The sequence below is a fragment of the Meriones unguiculatus genome, chromosome 12 (assembly GCF_030254825.1).
Source record: "Meriones unguiculatus strain TT.TT164.6M chromosome 12, Bangor_MerUng_6.1, whole genome shotgun sequence".
In the NCBI taxonomy this organism is placed as follows: domain Eukaryota; kingdom Metazoa; phylum Chordata; class Mammalia; order Rodentia; family Muridae; genus Meriones; species Meriones unguiculatus.
Window position 1 is genome coordinate 79,798,931 of NC_083360.1, and position 18,328 is coordinate 79,817,258.

Genomic DNA, 18,328 nt, shown 5'->3' on the forward strand with positions numbered 1-18,328 from the left:
AATAAATAAGGACAGGCTTTTCTTTAACTTTTTGCTTCACTAAATAAAACCACGTGCACACACATACACATAAGTGGGTATGATTTCATTTATATAAACATATATATACATATATAAATGCATATATATGTTACACTAGAGGCTGGTGAAAACATATTAAAGTGATAAATTTTACATTAGGACAATGAGATTAGAGTAAGCTTGAGACTTGGCAGGTGGCCGTTTCTGCCTGAGTGCTGAGGGTGAGAGCCAGAGCTGCAAGCATCCTGGGTAAGTGCTTTGCCTGAACCACACAACGCTCAGCTCGAGATTGTCCTCCTTCACCGAAATGAGACAGTGATAAATCGGGGAAGACTCGTGTCTAAACAAAATATATTCCACTGTTAAACTTCACTAATAAAAATCAACTGATGTAGCTGGGTAGTCGTGGTGCAAGCCTTTAATCCCAGCACTTGGGAGGCAGAGGCAGGCAGAGCTCTGTGAGTTCAAGGCCAGCCTGGTCTACAGAGTGATTTTTCAGGTCAGCTAGGGCTATACAGTGAAACCCTGTCTCAAGAAACAACAAAACCAATCTATTGAATCACATCGGCATGTATTACAATCCAAAAGAAATGGAGAATGTTCCAAACACACCTTTTCATCCCTGGCTCTTTTCTAGCACGAATGTGGGAGTCATCACGTGCTAGGCTGGGGAATGAAAAGACAATGTGGACTTCCAGTCCAGCGAGCAGAAACTATGTCTGAAGAAGGAAATAACTTTTAAAATAGACTTTTCTTCTACCGTCTGTCTTGTTTTCTAGTGAGCTCTGTAACACCTTTAGATCTGTAGAAACAACATGTATCTCCTAGAGGGGTCTCACATATTGCCTCCAAAGCTTCCTGACAGGAGCCATCTGACAAGATACATTTGTTACAACTAATAGACCAGTCCAGATATTATGTCCCTACTTTGCTCGTATTTCCTTTTTTTTTTTTTCCTAATGACTAGCTTTTTCTCTTAGGAACTCAGCTAGATACACTGAATTTTTTCACAGGCAACTTTTTGCTGGGACATATTTGTTGTTGTTGGGTTCTGTGTGTGTGTGTGTGTGTGTGTGTGTGTGTGTGTATGTGCTTTGGCATGTTTTTGTGAACTGTGTAAAGTGTACCCTTGTTCATTTAAATGCTGATTTTTCTACCTCACTATTTGGTTTCAATATGTTTAATCAATCTTCTGTCCAAGTTTGTGTAAATATCCACCATTTGTTCTTCTTTGTTCCACTAATAAAATGATCAGCCGATGCTAAGTGATAGAGAAAAGAGGGTGAAACATCCCTTGGGTCCAGCGAGGGGAAGAAAGAGAGAGGAAGTAGGAGATGGAGCCAGGAGGAAAGAAACAAGGGCACCAGGAGAAACGAACCAGAGCTAGGTGATGATTAAAAAGCGAACATGACTGGGAAATTCGGCTGGGAGGAAGCTAGACTAACCTGGAGGTTTAGGGTGCAGTAATTATTGCTCCATATTGTGCTCTAGGCTAATTAAATAAATCACAGTCTCCATGTGTCATTACTCGGGTAAACAGCTGGCTAAAGATAAACTGCTGCTGGACTACAATGATTTATATAATCAAGGCCAGCCCTGTCTTTTGAAACCTCTCTCCAGGGCCAGTGGCTGGGCATGTGGCTCAGTTGGTAGAGTGCTTGCCTTGCGCACACACATCCCCAGGTTTTATCCTCAGCACTGTATAAAATGGCACGGTGTTGCAGACCTGTGATCCCAGGATTTAGAAAAGGGTAGAGATTGTTATCTCAAAAACAAAACAGAATACAAACAAAATATCCAACAGGAAGCTTTGAAACCTCAGTAGCTTGTTCCAACAACGAGCACTTGATCAAAAAGAAATAAAATCTATCTTTAGTGTCTACCAATGACCATTTACGTATTTCTCTTAAGTGACTTCTCTGCAGCCAGTTAGGTTGACCAGCTTCCTCGCTGGGCCTGGTATGCTGGAAGCAGCGTCTTCCAAGGCAGTGTATGCAGCCTGGTGCTTGCACCGGTTGCCCCACGAGATGCTGGACAGTTTTCTGTTGAGTGCTTACTCGTATCTCTGCTATCAATGCTGTGCCCAGCCGAAGTGCCAGACATGTGCCAATACACACGTGCCTCTCGGAAACTTTAGGGCACAGAGACCAGGGTTCGCATGGCCAGGTCACCATGTCCATCTGCATCAAGCTGCAGGTTAAGAAACACATAAAAGATGCCTTTGCAGGGCCAAGTTCAAGTTCCCCGGGTGCTAGGAGATCCCCATCTCAGAGAACTGGGGCCTCAGCAAGCTTAATGCATTTGAAGACATGGTGACTGAGAGGTAGTTCATCCTGTATGCTGCTGAGGTTAAACACATCCCTAACTGTGTCTACTGGACAAGTGGTGGGTCCTGAGCTTCCAAGAGCTTCTCCTGGGCTGAGTCACGCACGCCACCAAACACATTTACACATGACAGCATACCTCTTCAACGACCTGGTCCTATCGGAGGCTTGTTAAGAAAGAACATGCTACACTTCGACTACTTTGGAGATGAGTATAATTTTAATTTTTTCATTACTTATCCGTGTAAATGGTGAGGAGCAAACATGCAAACGTCAGAAGAAAACTTCATAGCATCAGTTTTTTCTTTCCACCTGAAGACTGAGCTCAGCCTGCCAGGCATGCCCAGCAATCACCTCTACCCACTGAGCCATCCCCATGGCTCAAGAGGATAATGGAATTTCATCTTTACTACCATGCTGCAGGAGTCCAGGCTGAGACCACAGGAAAACCGGGACTGCTCACTTTGGCCACCACAAGTAGACTTCTTGGACAAGCCTTCTCATTCTGTTTTTAGCACTCTGGTCTAAGGGGTTACAGATCTGAGAACTTTAAACCCTACGGGACACAGAAATTACATGTTAACTGCTTGCTTTGAGCAGTACTATTGATGTTTTCAGAATGAAAACGAGGCGGTATGCACCACAACCTTACAGCACCACCACCTCCAATGTTTTACTGTTGATATCCATGAAATTTACCATTTTAGGCAGCCAGTCCTGCAGGCATTCATAACATTCCTGTTGGGCAATCACCACCATTTGCCTCTGGAATTGCTTCACCCTCCCCAAATGAATCGTTGTATTCCTTAAGTACAATTCTCCTCTTCTTCCTGTTGCAGACTCCGGTAACAGTGTCTTTTCCTAGGATCCTCAAGTGAGTGAGTCAGACAGTATCTGTTCAGCGGTGCCCGCCTTCACTTAGCATAGTTCCTTCAAAGTTCATCCATGTTGGATGGTGTCGAAATTTCCTCCCCTTGAAATGACTCATATTTTACTGTATGTGTACACCTCTTCTCCATCCACGGACACCAGGGCAGCTTCTAACTTTCTGCTACTTCTAATAATGCTATAGATAAGGATATGCAAGTATATCTCTCAGCCCCTCTTTAAAAAAAAAAAGTTTATTATTTATACAGTATTCTGCCTGCATGTATGCCTGCATGTCAAAAGAGGGCGCCAGATCTCACTACAGATGGTTGTGAGCCACCATGTGGTTGCTGGGAATTGAACTCAGGACCTTTGGAAGAACGGCCAGTGCGCTTAACCTCTGAGCCATCTCTCCAGCCCTTCAGCCCCTCTTTTCAACTCCTTTGGATACATACAGATACGTAATGACTAAATCGTACAGTGCTGGCTGGTCTGGCACTGTGTGGAACAGGCTCACATAGACCAATCTGGCTTTGAACTCATGGGTAACCCTCACACTTCTGAATCCAGAGTGCTGAGCTTACAGGTGTGCACCACACTCAGCTTTTTGGAGACCCCCAAAATTTCAAAGACCCTAGGCCTTGGTGAGCTTCTGGAGCCACTGCCTTGGTTCTCCTGGCCCAGCCTGACTTTTGTCTATAGAAGCCAAATGGTAAGTCCAAACTACAGCCAATATTGTTGGGATAGATCGTTTTGTAAATTTGACAAAACCTAGAATCACAGAGGAGATGGCTTCTGGGCATGCCCATGGAGGATTACCCTTTGCAGGCAGGGTTTACATTAATGAAGGCAGAAAAGCTGCCCACTGCCTTGGCACCATTCTCTAGGCAGGGGAAGACACGAGCTGAGCACTAGTGTGCACACACTCATCGCTCTCTCCTGCTGACTACGAATGGACTGTGGCCAGCTGCTTCAAGCTCCTGATGCCTTGAGAAATCCTTTCTCCCTGAACTTGCTTTTGTTGGGGCATTTTATTTATTACAGCAACAGGAAAAGGAACATGACAACTGTAATGTCCCATGGCGCATGCATGTCTTCTGAGGTCAAGCTTAGGCAAATAAAAAAAAAACCTGATGAATTTCTGTAAAACCAGTAAGAGGGAAAACAGGAAGGTCATAAAGGTGGCGAAATCCATACGAAAGCCAAGGATTACAAAAGCGTTCCGCTTCAAGCACTTTTTTTCCACCTGCTAAAACACTAACATTTATGAGTGTTTCGAATTACTTGAGGACTCACCAATCCCAGAACTTTGTCTTGAGGTCTTTCAGGGTTTCTGTCAAAAGTTCCTTTCCAAGGAATTTCAAGAATGGCCCTCCCTTTCTATAACTGACCAAGAGCATTCTAGCTCATGGTTTACGAGAAACTGTGAGTGTGAAGACACTTGAAGTACCGGGCCGTAAACATTATCAGTGTGTTTCTGGCCAAGCAGGTGTGGCCCAAGTCACTGCGAGCTTGGCTCCTCTTTGGATGAAGAAGGAAAGAGGTAGGAGACTAAGCCAGCAGACAGTGATAGCTCCCAGTGGCTGGCTTTCCTCATTCTAGAAACGAGCACTATAACCGGTCTGTGACACTAGGTGTAAGTTCAACGGCTAAGGTTCAGCATATGTGGCTTTGTCCTCCCTGCTGTAAATTCAAATGGGGCTGGACTGTCCTTTACCACTCAGCCGCCAAAGGGTCGTAAGGTTCCCAGACATACTCATTAGCCTAGGAAGAGGTAACAGGACCCTGTTTACGCTTGGAGTCAAGACACACAGTAGACTGTGACCCAACAATGTCACAGAACCGTGGTATTCACTGGCTTGTTGTGTTCAGTGGCATGAGGAAGGGGGTTGAGTGACAGAAAGAATGTGATTAAGTCCTGGGTTCTCTATTCCAATTATATCTCCTGCATGCATGTGCACGAACACGCATTGCTCTTGTGTGCACCCACGGAGGTCAACCTCAAGGAGCTGTCCACCTTGTTTTTTTCAAGGTTCTCACTATGACTTGGGGATTCAGTGAGGCTGGCTGGCCAGGAACCCGCCCCAGGGAGCTGCCTGTCTCTGCCTCCCGGCACTGGAGGATTGCAAATGCACGTTACCATGCCTGGATTTTCACACAGATGTTGGGGCATGAGCTGAGGTCCTCATGCCTGCACATACACGTTAGTGACACAGCCATCTTCACAGCCCCCACACATGGTACTTTTTTTTTTTTAAGATGATGTGGGCAGATCTCCGAAGCTGATTTACGAGGATGTGTAGAGTAGTCCTTATTTACTTAACAGAATAAAATCATTTATTTTCCAAAGACACAACAGGTTCCACAGACTTTCTATCTACCCAGTGTAACTGTCTTCACATCCCATACAAACCACTATGTTCTTTTATTCCCCGTTTACCAAATGAAGCCAAGAACAGGTAAACACAGGCGTGGGGTGAAACGTGCCTGGACTTGTCCCAGCGTCCTGCTTCCCACTCCTCTTTGGCCTTCTGCGGTGAGACTTCTTGGGAGGAAGGCAAGATGGCTGCCATCCTTCAGTTATCACAGTACTGTACCTTTAGAATGGACAGCATCAGCACTGTGATAACTGAGCCAGGGCAGCCTGTCGTCAGGCAGTCACCAGTTCTGGCAGCGGCGGTCGAGTGGAGGACCGAAAGATGCGCTTCTGGGTGGAGACAGGAGGAAGCAGAAGAAAAGGCGTCAGATGGTGAGGGCGAAACATTGAAAGGCCAACTGCACTGCACTAGAAGGAAAGACAAGCACGCGACTCATCCACACAAACGGGACAAATACAACGGAACTTTCCTTCTGTTTTTACAGGCATCATAATTTATTTCCCAGGATGCCTCCCGCATTCACGGATCTCCCCAGCCTCACTCATGCAGCAGTTTTTATTCGAGGAAGATTATGTTTCATGACCTTTCCCCGATCTGGGCTTGCCGGCACATACCTTTACCCCAGCCATCAGGAGGCAGAGGGACGTGGATCTCTGAGTTCTTTGAGTCATGGTTCCATAAACAAACATCACAGTATCCTTCACAGCTGCCTAAGAGTCGGTAGTTTTCTATGCGGTTTTCATTTAGTTTTCACAAAACCCTATGGAGTTGACAATGAATTGTTCACAGACTCATCCAAGAAGGGATTATGGAACTAGGTTAGGTATCATAAGAGCTCTTCACAGATAGAAAAAAGAAACCAAAAGTACAGGGGGATGGATATGATTTAGAGCCAGGATATACATGTATGAAACTGTCAAAGAATAGTTTTAAAGGGCGTACACACACAGGAGGGGAAGGAGGGGAAGAGGAAAGGGAGGAGGAGAGAGCTGGAGAGATGACCCTAAAGTTTGGAGTGTAGGCTGCTCTTATGGAGACCCTGGGTCCCACTCCTAGCACCCAGTTGGTGGCTGACAACTGTCTCTAACCCCAGTTGCAGAGGATCTGATGCTGCTCTGGGTCCAGGGGGCATGGCACACACATGGCACACAGACATGGATGCAGACAAAACACTTAAACCCACAGGATAAAAATAAAGCTGGCGTGGGGGTGCGTGCCTTTAATCCCAGCACTCGAGAAGGAAGAGGCAGGCAGGAGGATCTCTGTGAGTTTGAGTCCAGCATGGTCTACATAGCAAGCTACAAGACAGCTAGGAACATACAAATGCCCTATCTCAAACAAACAAACAAACGAACAAACTCCCCCCAAAAAAAGTTAAAAAAAAAAAAGAACAGAAACTGAGATACTGTGATTTACCTAAGATCTTACAACAAAGTTAACATAAATGCAGGCCCCAATTCATTCCCGTAGATTGAATCAGGTCCTCTTCTCCCCAATTTATCTCATCACCCTCTAGGAGATAGTCAGTTTATGCCTTTTATAAACACTGTTGAATGATCTGTTTGTAGTTTTAGTTTTTTAGTAACCCAAACCATCAAACAGAAATCAGTGGCTTGTACTTTAGGAAGCAATTCCTCTCAAAATAACAAACTATTGGTTTCACTGCTCTTGATGCTGTCATGTTACTAACGCCGCTGGGCAGTGGGCAGTGTGCCCAGGGCATGTTTTTCACTATGGTTTATGTCAATTCTACAGCTATAATGGTGCAAAAACCTTTGAATGGCTTTTTAATACTAATAATCATTATTATTAAATAACATTATTTAATTATATAATGATATAAAACATAATAATATGCACATTATTATTTTTTATTATTCTCCTCTGTGTGGCCCTGGCTGTACTAGAACTCGCTCTGTAGACCAGGCTGGCCTCAAATTCGTAGATCCATCTGCCTCTACCTTCTAAGTGCTGGGATTAAAGGCGCATGCCACCGCCCTTCTAGACTGCCTCTTTTTTTTTTTTTTTTTAAAAAGGCAACGTACACATAACTTTCATTATTATTAGCTATACCTTTGAGACATACCCTGAAGTTATTTCGGGGATGAGTCCTGCTTTTAATAAAAGGCAGAATGGGTATGTTAGCACGTTCCTTTAGGCCCACTAGGAAAGCAGAAGCAGTCGGAGCCCTGTGAGTTCTAGGCTATCCTAAGATATACAAAGTGAGGCTCAAAAAGGGTGGTACAAAAAAAAATCAGAAATCTAAAATCAGAATGCCAGCATAAGAATACCAACTTATTGAAAGCATGATTCATCCATCTCATTTTTCCACATCAGTCATGTTCCAAACTCAGTATGAGCAGAGCAGGAGGTATTTGACAGGTATTCGAAAAATAGTTATGTTTTCAATTAGGCATTTGGTCAATTTCAAAGGCTCATTCTATGCAGATCAGACATTAACTCTGCCTCAAGTAAGTCAGCTAGATGAATCGATCCTTTAGACAAGGAATCAGAAACCAGAATAGCACAATGACTCTAGCTCAAAAATGAACTCTATGTACTGTGAAACTGACCTTAATCTTTAGAAAAGCAATATCCAAATAAAATAACCCACTTCCACAGAAATTAAAAACAATCTCTCCAAAGTGCAGAAACAGCTAAAAGTTAAGGGAGTCGGCAAATAGGGCTTAGCAAACTGATGTACTACAGAGTTAAGACACAAGGTGGCAGTGAAGATTCAAATAAGGAACACGGTAGATCACACACACCCCTTGTTTCCTGGAAATGGTCTCATGTTTTCACCCAAACCATAAACATGTTATGTAAACAAAGCTATTTTGATTGTAATAAAAGAAAATTTTGGAGAGCTGAGTCGCCAAAAAGTATAAAAATACTAACATTTCATTTCTCCTGACCACAGAATCTTCTCTTTCACTTACGGAAACACACACTTGAACTCCAGCATTCACTCAGCACAATGGTCCCTGCCTGGCCGGGTAACACTGTAACTCATGTCTAGAACCCCCAAGGGAGTTTATGTGAGCCATGTATGTTGAGGCTTAAGTTTGTTATATTAGCCAAATTCACTCACACGATTATGAAACACTTCTGATGAAATAACTAAGTGATATTTCCCTGATTTTTTAACTTCATTTTTTCCTTTCACTATTTTCATGCTTAAAGCCAAGAACTCCCAGTAAGAAAAATCCTCACTATTGTGTATTAAATTTTGTCTCAGAAAAATTGTAAAGAAGACCCAAGGAGGAAAAACATGGGTTTGCAAAATGGCCCTTTATGCCAAAATGTTTGTAGTCTCAGCATTCAGGAGGCAAAGGCAAGAACAAGTAGGGCCTGGCCATCCTGGGCCACTTAGCAAGGCCTCATCCTCAATACAAATTAAAAAGGGCTGGGGATGTAGCTTACTGGTTTGCCTCACATATGTGAGGCCCTGGGTCCAATTCCCAGTACCTCAACATGGAATCTCACACTGTTTCTTCTTGGAAATTCTCTTTACGAAAGTACGTTCTTGAAAAACTTCTTCAATATATTTCTCTTTTGCAAGTAAAATTATCTTAGTGAAAAACAAGAGAGCAAAGATATTCATGGTACGACAAGAAAGCCTATCACACTGTAAGTGAGGAAGCAAAGAAAGGACACAGCACACCTTTCCTCTTGGTGGTAAAAACTCAGTTCTCATGTAGAGAATGACAAAACAACTTGGTCTGTGGTGGCACATTCCTCCCAGCACTCAGGAGACAGAGGCAGGTGGGTCTCTGAGTTCGAGGCCAGCCTGGTCCACAGAGAAACCCTGTCTCAAAAAACCAAACCAAACCAAACCAAAAACAATACTAAAAGACAAAACAGCCAGGCATGGTGGTTTGTGCCTGTTTAATCCTAGCACTTGGGAGGAGGCATGATGAGCACGTTGAGTTCCAGGCAGCTTGAGCTAGGGTGAATTCTAGACCAACCTTAAGTATAGGGAGACCCTGTCTTAAAAGCAAACAAGAAAACAGAACAACCTTTCCAAGATTAAGAAAAGAAGAAAGAAAGAAAGAAAGAAAGAAAGAAAGAAAGAAGGAAAAGAAAACCAATTTCTTCATAATGCATTCACAGAATTTCTTAAGATCAAAGTTGTTCGGGGACAGTACTGTGCCCTAGACCTTGCCCCTGAGTGACACAGAATACGTACAATCACACTGAAGACACACTGGCCCCTTACCATCTATAAACCAAAGAAATAACATATGGCCTGAAGCTGGTAAACGCTGTATGTATATGACATAACTGGAGGTGCATGAAGTTGTTTGTTAAGTCACAATGTTTTAAAACTGCTGCTGGCTACTTTAAATTCACAGTCCCTCTTCTCTTGAAAATCATAATGCAGCTCACTGACAGTAGTAGGTATTATGCCAAAGTCCCAGTAGCCAGAATCTAGATGTCAACACCTGCCTGGCCAGGAGCAGCAGGATATGCGTGCAGTATGGACCTTGCTGTAAAGTCTGCTATACTGCACTTTAAGAAACTAACTTGTGCCAAAGATTTGTGGGAAACCCCGTAGACAGTTACAGATATATATATATTTTTTAATTCCTTAAGGAGAAAGACTGGTTAAAAGTCAAGGCAAAAAGTTCTGTTCAAAGCCAGGCCTGACATTCAAACACAGCCAGCGCCAGCAGGGCACCACTGTTCCATCTACTTAGGGGACTTGGTCTCAAAAAAGGCTCAAGCTGCACAGGAGCAGGCCCATGTGGATGAGAGCAAGCCAACAGGCAGCAAGCCAACAGGCACCCTTTCAGAGAAGACCTGTACAGAGTCACACAGGCAGAGAGCTGGAAAGATGGGCAAAGCTGCTCGCTAGGAAGACATGCCCCGAGTTCCAGCCCGGGGGACCTACATTTTGAAAGAGAACAGAGTTCTACAACTTGGTCCCTGACCTTCACACAAGTGCCATGGCTTATGCATAGCAGAAAACACACATACAAACACATATACACAACACACACACACACATTTATTAAAGACAACAAAGTAAAACAAGCAGAGAAAATATGCTTTGTTCCTCAAGCTCATGATTTTAGTCCAAAAAGGCCCTGAGAGACTAAAATACAATTAAATTGACCCATATGCTCTCTTTTAAAAGCCTTTCCTTTCAATACATGTACTCAGTGTAAATGCATCTAGCCTGTCAACTCAAGTTACTCTGCTCTGGATTGCATTTTATACCCAGAGTTTAGATTTTATAGTTTACTCACAAGTTATTTCCACTCTGTGTTTACCTCCATAGACTATGCTTTTACAATAATCAAAACCACGCCAGTTGAGGCGGTACGGGCTGACACACACCAATAATCCCTGCCCTTGGGAGGGTAAGGAAAAGAACTGGTTTGCCTGAACCCAGTCTGAGCTACACAGTGAGTTGGAGGCCAGCCTATGTGCCAGAACAAGACCTCATCTTTCTAAAAAGGGGTCTGGGAAGATGGCTAAGTAGTTAGGAACACTGGCTGCTTTTCTAGAGGACCTGGGTTCAATTCCCAGCACACACACAAGGTAGCTCACAGTGGTCTATAATTGCAGTTCCAGGGGATCTGATGCTTTTTTTTTTTTTTTTTTTTTGCATGTTGCACAGATACCCAGTCAGGCAAAACATCCATACACATAATATAAAAATGAAGGTTTAAAAAATGTTTTATTAGACTTACATTAAAACAAAAATAAAAAAAAAAAACAACCAATCTTACAAATAGTTCCTTGCAAAAGTTGTTCATTACAAATAGAAAAAAAGATTAATTGTAGCTGGGCATAACCCCAGTACCAGGAGGCACTTAACAAAACCGCTCTTATCAAAAAAGCTAACTTCAGAACAAACACCCACCACTAACCATCCCCAAATCGTCTGATGGCTTCCCGTCAGCTGACAGTGTCCTATTTACTGCAGCACTGCCCTTTAGACATTGGGTCTTAGGTTTTGAAATTCCCCTAGTGCACAGGTAAAGGGGATAACACCAAAGATTTAATACTCCAACTCTGGAGCTTTTGGCTAGACCATAACTATAACCACACAGCACGGCTCAGCAGGGTCTATTTCTATATACTCTCATTTCTATCCCCACACTTGAGAAATGAACACATTTCTACTGGTGAGGCATGCCACCACGACACCTCGCTCGTTAAGCGGGGATAATGGCACAGCCTGGCACTGGGAGTAGGTAATAAGCAGGGAACTCTTCCTGAAGTCACACAATGTTCTTTACAGGTCCCTTCACAGCACTTATCGGTCATGCCCGCAAGTTCAGCAAATACTGGCTCTTCATTTCTCTGGTTATCAACCAAACTGCGTATTTGATCCCTTTGTTTGCATCAAATTGGACGGTTTGTCCTTTATAAAGGACAGCATACTAGGAGGCAGAGGCAGGCTGATTTCCGAGTCTGATGCCAGCCTGGTTTAAGTTAGAGAATTCCAAGCAGGCCAGGGCTATATAATAAGACCTTGTCTCATGAAACAAACAAATGGCTTCCTAGAGCCATTACTGAATTTCTTTAGACAAAACCAAACCCTTCAAAGCAGTAAATGAAGGTAACCAAAGACTGGCAACATTATCAACATGTGTCAAAATTACTACCTTATTACCTAGAGTTTTCCCATACATTCTGTTACTCCTTCTCTTACCTCTGGTAACACTCTTGTAACCCAGGAGACTTTTAAACAAGCAGGTGGTGAGAGGTACTTTAGTTTCCCCAAATTTCCCACAAGTACTCTAGCCCCTTTAGAAGCTTTCAGAGCTCTCTGAGACAGAATAATACTTTCATGTGCTTGGGTCCCTGAGTCTTTCCATGCATCACAGCAGTAGAAAGCAGATAGTTGGCGAACCTCTTTGCAATTAATCCATGGCCATAAAGGTGGAATGCTGCAGACCAAAGCAACCCGAAAGAGGCATAGCAAAGACCAGGTGCATTGCATCCAGGAATATAGTTATGGTGCTAAACAAAGTCAGTCTTACATAAGTTACAAAGTTTCCTGTGTGTCTTGAAATTCTCTGTAGCTGCCTTTTTAAAAACTAAAATCAGCTGGGCTTAGTGGTGTACACCTTTAGTCCCAGCACTTGGGAGGCAGAGGCAGGAGGATCCACTTGAGTTCTAGGCCAGCCTGATCTACAGAACAAGTTTCAGGGCAGGCAGAGAAACCCTGTCTTGCAAAACCAAAAGGAAAAACAAACAAACAAAAAACCAAACCTAAACTAAAATTAAGTAAGGGACATATTCATCACCTGGCTTTCTTTTCTAGACTGTCTTCAAAAATCCACGCTGTACTTAAAGTTATACTATGGTATAAGTTTGTGCAGTGTGATTCCAGTACAGACTTTTCAAGAGATATTTAATCTGCATTCAGATTTCACAGTATATATGGTTTAAAAAGTAGATACATGGGCTAATGTTTGTTTCCCAAACATACTTAAGTTTCCAATACCGGAGTCAAGTATGGACTTTAAAAATTAAATAAGTTTAAAAGTTCAGCTCATCAGCCTCTCTGTATTTTAGATGGCTGATGCCTTTGGTTGCTTAAGTGGCTACTTTAGTGGCTGGTATAGACTGTCCTCTCAGTCCCTTTGATTCCTGAATCAGAATGAAAGATGTTACCCCACTGACCAGCAAATCTTGCTACAGTATAGCAAGTATTCCAGTATTTTCTACAGTACTTTGCTAAATAGCTATTTCTGAGGAACCTGCTTGGTAAGGAGAGAGGTGAATCTCAATTCAGGGGCATAATGGAGACATTAAGATTGGAGCTACCAGTCTTGGAGTATGGTGGCACATGCCTTTAACCCCAGCACTCAGGAGGCAGAGGCAGATGCCATCTCTGAGTTGCGAGCTAGCCTGGTCTACAGAGTGAGTTCCAGGATAGCCAGGGCTACATAGAGAAATCCTGTCTCAGAGAGACAGACGACCGACATAGAGCCAGAGACACAGACACACACACACCAGGGTTAATCTACAAGGAAAAGGAGAGAAACCTTGATCCTGGGGTTTCTTTGTCTATCTAGCACGTGAGGCACCCTGTGAAAGTTACAATCATTGTTTACACTCTCAATTTACGGGGAACAGCTGCTGCTACATCAGATTGCTGCTTCCTCAAGGACCCTTTCCTAGATTCTCTCGACCAGGCTGGTTTACAGGATTGAAGATCACAGTGAGTCCCTGTTCACACGTACTGAAATGTGCTTCTGTTTACATACCGTACCACATGGCCAACAGACACCACACCTAATTATCATTCGTTAGCCTCACTATCCCAGCCTGCCTTGAGAAAAGCATTTACTAACCCTCCAGCGTTCCCCCGTCAAAGTCCACTCTGTCCGTCGTCCTCGCCACATTCCCCGCCCTCCCCCCTCCCCCCCATCTCGCGAAGGAGCGGATTCCTAAGGTAGTTCTATTTTGAGCCTTCTTCCTGTTCTGAAGCTAATGTTGGAAGGGCTTAGGTGGTGATGTCATGGGAGAGGTGACTTCTTCAGAAGGGTCTTCTCTAGCAACTCTGAGGACACTCGGGTGCTCAACGACTTTCCCTTTTCATCACCGTTCTCCTCTCCCTCCCTCTAAAGCCCCAGTTAGTCAGCAGCCAGGAAGAAAATGAATTCTAATAGCAGGCAATCACCCTTGCATATTTTATATGCGAAAAGACAGAGGAGAAAAATGCCTAATTCTAGGAAAAAGAGGGTGACTATCTTTCTCCACCCACCCCCTCCAAACATCTATAAGGGCAGGAGCAAAAGGAGCCGCAGAAACAGCTGTTAGGAAGAATTTAGGAATTGCGGGTAGGAGGCTCAGAGAGTGGAACGCTACTGGGGTATTCGGAACCGGAACCCGGGGACACCCCCCCCCCATCCCTTCTCTTTCCCTCCCTCCTGGAAGGGACTTCGGGCTGGGTGTGCCTTCTGCTTGTGAGGCATTTGGCTCTGGAGAACAGCAAGGGGCCAGGGTGCGGCCCACAGGGAATAAAAGCCTGGTTCTGGGCTAAGTTTAGCGGAAGAGTGGAGGGGACTGGGGAAGTGCTGATCCGAGTGGAAGACCCGCTGTGGAATTAAACAACAAAACCCCCCAAAAAAACTCCTCCCGGGGGTGGGGTGGGGGAGTGGGCAGGGGCCACCTCTCTTTCTTAACTTAACCCCAGCGATTCATTGCTGGTGGTGGGGTGCGAAGAAAGAGACAAATCCTAACGTAAACTGTGAACTGCAACTTCTCCGGGGGAGGAGGGAAAGAGCCAGAGGGCTGATGCGCCGAACGCTACCGGCAGGTGAAGAGAAGCGCCTTTTTCACCAGTTCTGGGGTGTAGAGGTCTGGCCTCAAGCCCCGGTGGGCAGGTCACTGCGTGGCCTCCTAGCTCACCTCGCCTCCAAAGCCGGTCTTTCTCCAGTAAGGTGGCAGCTGGCTGCGCGGACCGAGGGAAAGGATCCCTCACCGGGAAGGCGGGGTGGAGCCCCGGGGTCAGCTGCGGCCAGGAGCCGGGGTCTCCGCCAAGTCCCCTCCCCCTCCCGAAAACTGACCTGGACTAGCATCGATTACAGCAACACCCTCTCGTCGTCCCCCCCCCCGCCAATAATATCGCTAGTAATAATAATGATACTACTACTACTAATAAACCCAGCCCCTCTGGCCCACGCTTCAAACAAACAAACAAACAAACAAACAAAAACCCAGAGCGGTGGAAATAAACAGGCGAGTCCAGGGAGAAGCGGGAAGGAGTAGAGATGGGGGGGGCGTTCCCGAACGTGAGGGGAAACCGAGGCTCTCCCAACCTCTCTCCACTCTCCTTCCCCCTGTCCCCAAGTGTCTGCGTGACAGGCTAGAATCCTCCAACCCCACGGCGACAGCCTTCCCGTAGCCCGCGCCCCCCGCCTGCCTACCCTAGGCTCCCGCGTCCTGGCTTCGGGGACCGCGCGGGGCTCGTCCGCATCCCGGCCCGCCACCGCCACCGCCGCCGCCGCCGCCGCCGCGGGGACTCCGCTCTTCCTCTCTCCGCCTCCTCCTCGCAGACTCCTCCCGCCGGATCCGTCATGTAAACAACAGCCCGGCTCTATTTCCAGAGGCCGCGGGACAGCGAGGGAACCGCGCCAGCGCCCAGCCACCGGGCGGGGGTGGGGGGAAAAACGAGTGCGCCACAGCTCCGGGCCCAGCCCGGCCCCGCGCCGCCGCCCCGCGCGCTCCTCCGCCTACCCGGGCTGGCGCCGCCGTGCGCTCCCGGGCGTCCGGCCGCAGCCTCCGCCCCCGCCGCCGTCTCCCGGCTCCGGGCCGGCCGAGGTGCGAGCGCCGTGCGCGCGCCGCACAGCCGCTCTCCGCGTCCCGCCGGCCGGCCGGGGCGCGCCGCCAAACCCCGGGGTCCGGGAGCGCAGCGCCCGGGGCGCGCACACAGACGCCGCCCCCGCGGCCGCGCGCGCCCCGCACCCACCTGCGCCCTCGGGGGTCCCGGGCCCCCCTTCCTTTGTTCTTCCCGCTATTTGCATGAGGATTATCTAATGACGCAGCAAGGCTCGCCACAACGTGACCGTCGCCATTTTTCTGTTTTTATTCTAGCTCTGCCATGTGATAGATTGGGGAGGGGGGTGGAAAAGGGAGAGAGACAGGATTGAAAAAAAAAAAAAAAAAAAAAAACTTCCGGGTCTCATGACCGGGAAGGGAGAAAAACAAAAGGGAGACGAGACACAACTCCTGGCGGAGGACGGGGTTCGTGTGCGCGCGTGCGCGCCCGCCTCTCCGTACCCGGGAGCCGGAGGCTAAGGCGCGTGGAGCATCCTCTCGCCAGGGTCCGCGGATGAGGGCCCGCAGGGCCGTGTGCTCCACCATCCTTGGTGTGGGTACCCGGCTGCCAGCCCTGGCCTGGCTTCGGCGGCCCAGGGTTCCTTTCACTCAACAGAATTCCAAGATCGCCGCATCTCTTAAGTTGTCAAACAGTTCGCTCCGGTGCTGGTCCTTGCGACCACCCGTTCAGGTTTTCCTTCTGCCCCCTCTTCGCTCTTTTCCTGAGGCGGGACGCCCGGTTTAGGTGTGCTTTGTGGCGGTACGAGCTTTTGGTGTTTTATTTGTTTTCGTTTTTGTTTGGGGTGGGAGGGGGGAGGAGGGCGGGGGAACGCGCATGCACCGCGGCTGGATTTTCTCGAGGTAGAAATGTTAAATAAATGGCTGTTGAGTTCCAGGGAGGCTTCGAGAAGACGCTCGCAGAGCAGCACGGGGCGATTCGGTGTTCTACCATGTTCATTCACAGGACGTGGTAGGTGTCCCGAGGTCGCAGTTGCTGGGAGGCTGGTAAGTGTCTGGAACTCCGTCGGGTCTCTCGGCGACCGTCTGGAGCTTGCACTGGGGTGTTTTCCTTCGGGAGCTTTCGCTTTTGTTTCTCTTCCGAGCGCCTCTCTTGACTGAAAGCAGAAGTGACCGGGAGATAGCGTGGACCGCAGCGCTGCAAGCAGCTTACAGGTGAGGGACACGGCGTAGCCCTGGACCAGAGCTCGCGTGTTAGATGGACCCCAGTTTGGGCCGAGGCTTGCTTGACAGCTGAGGGGGTAAAGGGGAGCGTCGCACTGCGCAGCTGCGGTTCCGAACTTAAGGCTGGGGAACTCTCAGAGATGCTGAGCCCTCGGGAATTGCTGCGGGGTTCGTGACCTCTTCTGACCTCCTTTCTTGGGTTTTGACTCAGATGTGTGTGAACTGTTCTTCCTGTGGTGCTGCGTAGCGTGCCCTGTCATGAGCGTGGCAGCATGTTTGCTGTGAAGTGTTTGTTGCGTTCACCAAGTTGAAAGCTCTCCCCCTTGTGCCATTGTACGCCCTTGTAATATTTATTTCATGGTGCCTTTCAACATCGCTCTTCAGGACAATGACGGTATTTTCCGCTACTGGGGACCAGGCTTTGTCTCTACAGTCATCACTGTTTTCTTGTCATGAAAACCAGGGGAGGCTTGAAGCGGACCTTTCCCACAATCCCATCCTGACCAGTCTAGGAAATTCCTTGCATGTTTCCGGGGAAGATTGAACATTGGAGACATTAACTGGCTCTAACACCTTTTCCTGGCCATTCTTGGCAGTCTTCTTTAGTTACACATCCAAGCAAAACATAGTTTGTTCTCTCAACTTTTTAACTAACTGCTTTCCCCATCTTTTTTTTTTTTTAACTATACTTACTCCTCTTTGAATTCTTTCTGATTCAAATAAATAAATTAGTTATACGTCCTCTTGCTGTTTTCATGGACTGAACAACAAACACGCTATGAAGTTTGAGCAGCGACTTAATCTTGGGGGTGCCTAGAATCAAATCACAGTTTCCGTGTTTTCTTTGGGAAGTGAGACTTGAACCCAAGGCCTCACATATGTGAGGGAAACACTGCCCCTGATGTGCACCCTGACTCACAGAACCTCTGGATCTGGGGTCCTTGAATTAGCTCCCAGTGCTGGCGGTGAGCAGGCCAAAGAAGGCTGTTGAAAAGATGCTAGCACCAGGACAGGATGTCCATATTTACTACTTCAAAAGACTGGGAAATGAATGCTTCATCCAGTTCTATTTACAGCTCCAAGGAGCGTTATGTATTATTAAAGTCAAGATCATATATATCTGGACCTGGAAGATTCCATTACATAGCTGGGTATATCCATGTCTATGAATAGGACAGATAATATTAAAGGCCCCATGTGCAATTCTAGATAACAACAGGAATAGTCATAACTTAGCTGGAACACCAACAGCTTTCATTGAGGTGGGAA

General features: G+C 46.5%; 1 long non-coding RNA gene and 1 pseudogene across 1 annotated transcript; one reads left to right on the forward strand and one right to left on the reverse strand.

Moving 5' to 3' along the window:
* Positions 1-1,940: 1,940 nt before the first annotated feature.
* On the forward strand, positions 1,941-2,061 carry LOC132646880 (small nucleolar RNA SNORA70; annotated as a pseudogene).
* Positions 2,062-2,543: 482 nt separating this feature from the next.
* Positions 2,544-15,215, reverse strand: LOC132646840 (uncharacterized). The gene is made up of 3 exons (XR_009585167.1): positions 14,969-15,215; positions 6,205-6,350; positions 2,544-5,919 (listed from the first exon to the last, which is right to left on the reverse strand). It is a non-coding gene; the product is annotated as an uncharacterized LOC132646840 (long non-coding RNA).
* Positions 15,216-18,328: the final 3,113 nt, after the last annotated feature.